Source organism: Sminthopsis crassicaudata, chromosome 2 (assembly GCF_048593235.1).
Source record: "Sminthopsis crassicaudata isolate SCR6 chromosome 2, ASM4859323v1, whole genome shotgun sequence".
Lineage (NCBI taxonomy): Eukaryota > Metazoa > Chordata > Mammalia > Dasyuromorphia > Dasyuridae > Sminthopsis > Sminthopsis crassicaudata.
Genome location: NC_133618.1, coordinates 488,812,539 through 488,818,538, shown reverse-complemented (window position 1 = coordinate 488,818,538; position 6,000 = coordinate 488,812,539).

Below are 6,000 nucleotides of genomic sequence, written 5' to 3'. Positions count from 1 at the left end.
CTAATTCAATCATAAATTCTCCTGCCTGATAGCCTGAGTTAAGGTTTTGATAGAACTTTGATTCTCAGTCATTCTAACTCTCTAAAAACACCCTTGAAACCTTATTTTATACATGCGCTGAGCACCACAGTAGAGTAGAAAAAAATAGTGGATTTGGACAATTTGGATTTGCTAATTAATCGCATGCTATGATCTCAGAAAATTCTGCCCTATTGTCAACATCTAAAATTTTGAGGGTTGGTCTAAATGAACTGTGCTTTTTCTTCTATCTAAAATTCTATGATTCTATTCCTAAGGAGCCTACATTTGGGCCACTAAGTAATTTCTCCCAACTAATTAGAACAGTACCAGACCAGGAGTTGGGAGACCTAGGTTCTAAACTTGATTCTGCCCCTACATGGCTTTGGCCAACTCACTTCCTCTTTCTACTTTGAAGTTGCTCCTTTTCAAAAGGAATCCTGTTTAACCCGGTTAAACTCTAAGCTGGCACAGAACCCAACTGAACATATCTCTCAGACACTTAGGAAGAGACCAGATAGATTTCAAAACATCATTTGCTTTTTTTTTCTCTTCTTTCTATTAAAATGGAATGAATAAGAAAAATCTGAGTCCTGCATATCCAATTGCTTTTCAGACATCTTGAAACGGCTCTCCAGTAGATATATTAAAGTCAATATATGCAAAATGCAGTTCATTGTCTCTCCCCCTTCAAGTCCTCTTCTCATATTACATTCCCTGTTACTGTAAAGGGCAATACTGTAAAGGGCAATACTGTAAAGGGCAGTAGAGGATACTCTACTCTCAGCTTTAGAAACTTAGGAGCCATCTTGGATTCCTCCCTATCTCTCCCACCCCATCCTCATCCCAATCCAGTCCAGCTGTTAACAAAGCCTGTCCATTTCACCTTTGTATCATCTCTCTAATATATTCCCTTCTCTCCTCTGACATTGCCACCACTCTAGTGCAGTCCTTATAACCTCACATCCAGACCATTGCAGCAATGGAAATGGTCTCGATGGTGGATGAAGGTGTCCCTGCCTGTCTTAAGTCTCTTCACCCCAGTCCAGCCATTCAGCCACTAAAGTAATTTTCTTAAAGTGCATGTCTGATCTGGTAATTCTCCTAACTCAACCTCCAGTGACTTTGTTATTTTTAAGAGCAAATACAAAATGCTGTTTGGTATTCAAAGCCTTTAATAGTCTCTTCCCTACCTTTCTTGCTTTCTTACATCTTATTCTCCAAAACATACTCTTCATCCAGTGATACTGACCCCCTGTCTGTTCAATAAAAAAAAACTCCACTTTTTTTCTGGCTGTTCTCCATGTGTGGAATGATCTCCCCCATCTGTTACTGACTTTCCTAGCTTCCTTTAAGTCCTAATTAAAAGCCCATAATGTAGGAAGTCTTCCCTAACTAATTCTAGTCTGGCATTTCCTATCCTGTATATAACTTTCTTTGTCTATATTTGTTTCTTTCCTTATTATTTCCAGAGCTTAGCACAGTAGCAGGCACAGAGTAAGTTTTTAATAAATGTTTATCGATTATGTCAATAGACCTGGAAATGAAGTCAAAAGATTAAGCCTGAAGGTCTTACCTAGTATGGAGGACCCAGCTTGCAACCCGCTGAGTACCTGAGGCAAAATATCTGCTAGACACAACATACATTCTAGCCACAACTTTGGAAGGATTCCATTAAGGAAAAAAAATGCTGAAATATAATATATTTTTTTCTCCTAGTCCTATGCATAAGACAATAGTAGATGATTTCTCTGGGGACTAATACGACTTCTGATTTTTGAATAAAAGAGCCGTTGTAGAGTTCTGAGAAAAGGTAAATAATAAAGGGAAGGAGTTTAGTTGAAGCCAGAAACAGGAAGCAGAATTAACAGAGCAAGAAGCACCACTGTTACTTGCTCAATAGATCAATACTTGGCAGCCATGGGTAGACATTTCCGGCAGAACTTGGGAACCATCTGTCAGGGGTTATTGGCTCAACATTGGACAACCAGTAGGGAGTAGTGTAAGCAAATCAGTAGGTTTGTAACACTGTAGCTATGAGTGGCTCCTTCACCCAGATGTGCTGGCCAAAAATGTTCCCAGAATCTATGAAGGGGAACCACGGCAAGTACTTAATCACTTCATACATGCTTGTCTGGACTTTTTTCTTCGGAAACATCTCCCTGAAACTTATATCCCTTTAGTACCCTCTGGAGAGGAGAGGATAGAAGGTGCATATCCTAAGCACTCCTCCTAGGTCCTTTATTTAAGGAGGAGGTCTTGGGCAAAACCTCATTTTTCCCACCTGGTTGTAGGATTTTGTCATGCTTCCAAAATGGGTACTCCCCTCACTCCTTGGGCTGCTCTCTCTCAGCTTTTTAATGTGTTGTTTTCCTGGATTGGATTGTGAGCTCCTTGTGGGCAGAGACTGTCTTTTACCATTTTTTGTATTCCCAAAGCTTTAGAGCGCTGCCTGGCACATAGTAAGTGCCTAATGTTTATGAACTAATTGACTATAAGTATGCCCCTTCACTTGTTTTCTAGTTACATATTTTAACATATATCTCTCTTTCCTGTGTGTGTATCCTTTCCACTGATTATGTTTGTGGAGAATATGCTCCAGTGTTTAGGAGAGAAGTGTTTTACTGCTAATTTTCTTACTGACATTTCATTTAAAATCGATCTAGCTAATTGCATACTCCTGGCAAATGCATTAGTATTGGCTGATTCTATGGGAGTACTTGTCATTATTATATATGGATAGATGTATGTGGTATATATATATATGAGGACACAAAGAATCATACCGAACTGACAAGTGTGTTTCTTCCTCAGGAAATAGTAATCACTAATACAGTACATAACATTGCTTCTACAAAGGGTAGGTGAATCAACTATGGGGCCACAGGGCAGTTGACATTCTTTCTAGAAGCAATATTAATGCTTCACTCTGTGACTTCTCAGACCTTTCCCCAGCCAATAATCTGTTATTACTATGTTATGTTACACTATGTTGTGCTAACACTAATAACAGATTATTGGCTGGGGAAAGGATGAGAAGTCATAGTTAAAGTTCCTTGAATCTCTTCATCTCTTCTTTTAGGTATGTGTATGTATGTATACACACTTAGCAAAAGGCCTTACACATAATGCTCAGCTTTTTTCATTCATTCATTTGTAAAGTTAATGCTTAATAACTAATTTCAATGCATGAAAGAGACTTGATATTCTCTTTCTTAAGCTCCTCAAAAAAAGCAGGCTACACTTTATCTCCTCATTCATTCCTTAGTCTTTGGCAGTCAAGTTTCTCATTCTATTTTTAGCAACCTTAATATTCCTAACATGGCTTAATATCAAAATTATGGTATATAAACTTTCTTCTCCCTGACCCCAATTGCTAATTAGTAACCCATGTTATTTGTGGCCTACCCGCTTTGGTGGAATAAAAGCTTTAACTTAAAAAGAATCTAGTGTGAGTGAGTGTTCTTAATCCAACTCTGAATCAAAATCTTTGTTTGAACATGCCTTCTCAATCTCCTTTGCAGGCTCATCTATTTCATACCAACTGTTTTCTTTGGGTTTGTCTTGAGACCTCTTTCCTTTTTGGATATCTCAACAGTTTTATATAGATATATACAATGTCAGAAGTTTTCTTATGCAAACATACATACGTGTGTGTATATATAGATGACATTTTAAACTGATGTTCTAGAGACAATATAAACTCCATCTAAATGTCTAAAACTGAATTCTTTCCTCTCAAACTTTCCCATCTTTCCAACTTTCCTATTTTTGTTAGACATTAATCATCCTTCTAGTCTACCAGCTTTGTAACCTTAACATTATCCTGGACTCTTTGCTTTCCCTCATCTTTATATACAATAACTCAACTATCTGTAGTCTCAGGGTCTTTGCTGTGGTCATTCCATGGACCTGGGATGTACTTTCTTTTTCCTTTAAGATGAAGCTCAAGGTCTACCATTTGTCTTTCCTTATTCCCACCATTGTTAGTGCTTTCCCTCCCAAAATACTATGTGTTTAAAATTTAACTTTTGTAAACAATTGTAAGTAATCAGTATATTCTTATATAACATATATGCATATGATTACACATGTATTGTAGACATTAGAATATGAGCACTTTGTGAATAGGGACTGTTTCTTTTTACTTATTACCTGCCTCTTTCTCCTGGCATAGTCACTTAATAAAGATTTGATTGATCTCATGTCAGTTTCTGTATTTTCTACTTTAATTTTCTTTATTGTTATTTTTATTAGGGTTGTATTCCCTTAATTGAAAAAATAATAATTTAAGGCCAACTCTCTCCTAATATATATATATATATATATATATATATATATACACTGTGTAGACCAATTCCTCATGGGGAGTGTAAAAATGCTAAATAGTAACAGATTATTTAAATGATACTACTAACTACTTAACTATGTATCTGGGGATTTAATTATGTTAAGCCAAAAAAAATTTTTTTTTAAGATGTCAGTGAATGCTGTTTTATTTCAACATTGTACTATGATGTAAAAAACCTGAAAAACCTTTTAATAAGATGGTTTTTACTCATTTTTGAATAATTTGGTTTTTAAAATTATTTTTACCAGCCAAGCTATAATAGTCATCTCAGCAGTAAATTACATAAAATATCCATTACTTATTTAGTTATTATATCACAAGAGAAAAACTATTGAAAAATTTTATCTTGACCAATGATTGTTCAATTTGATGAACACAATCTTAATGACAGTAACACAAAACTTTGAAAAGTCCATCCCCTTGAATTTAAAACCAATGTCTTCTAAAATGATATAAACTACAATTTGGATATTTGTAAGTGGGAGCCTTCCTATTGACAAAGTAATAATGATTCTTACATTTATATCAAGCTATTTATTGGTTTTGAAATATAGATTATAGTACACTTACAGAGTCACCATGGTTCCTGAAAAGTATTAACAAACTACTAAATTAGTTGGAGAAATTGGGGCGATAACTTTTGTAAAGTGAATTATGATCCCCAATACTCTATTTTTGGTGTAAATTTGATCATATGTATATGAAAAGTACATAATTGGCACTATAGGACATTATCAAATTATGTCCATATATAGTGGTGTACTTTCCCCCTTCTTATACAAATTGAAATCTATCCCTATCTTCTCAAATGGTCCAATCTGTCCAAGTCTTGTATAAATCATTCAACAGAGGAGCTGTCTTTATGTAACAGGGAAAAATATGGCAAACTTGAAAATTTGCCTCAAAAGTCAAACTATGTTTATGTTGAATTGTAAAACTAGTTAGATGCATAGTAGGTACCATTTATAGAGATGCTTACAGGCTTTTAGAAAATGTTACATAACTTTACCTTATTAATCCTCACAATCACCTTGTGAAATGGATAATTAAAACATTATCTCCATTAGGGGAAACAAAATCAGAGTTATAACTTAAGTTCACAAAACTGGCAAGTGGCAAGTTAGAAATGACTCGAAATTGAATCCTCTGACTAAAGACCCAATGCTTTTTCCACTGAACTCTTACCATAATAAATCTGAACAAACCTTTAATTTAAAGCGGATCTTGAAATTAGATGTCAGATATCAGGCAGTCCAACCACACTTGTTCAAAGCAGAAATTTCCTCTATAATGTTCCTGAAGTGGTCTGCTATTATCTATCTGCTTGAATACTTTACTTTAAGAGGAAAAAAAAAAAAAGAGCTCATTAACCTGGCAATGTTCTGCTCTATCTTATTTATTGAAGTGTTACAGCACACCCATAATTAATTAGCCAATTAAACTGGCATGCTAAAAAAAAATTTAGAATACAGTATGTGGAACATTTGAATAATTATCCAGATTGTTAAAATAGTAAATGGCTTGTTTTTAAGAACCTAAACTTTTATATTCAAATGATTTTTTGATAAAAAACCTTTCTGAAATATATACATATGTTAAATTAAGCACCTTTGCTTGATGGCTTATAATTA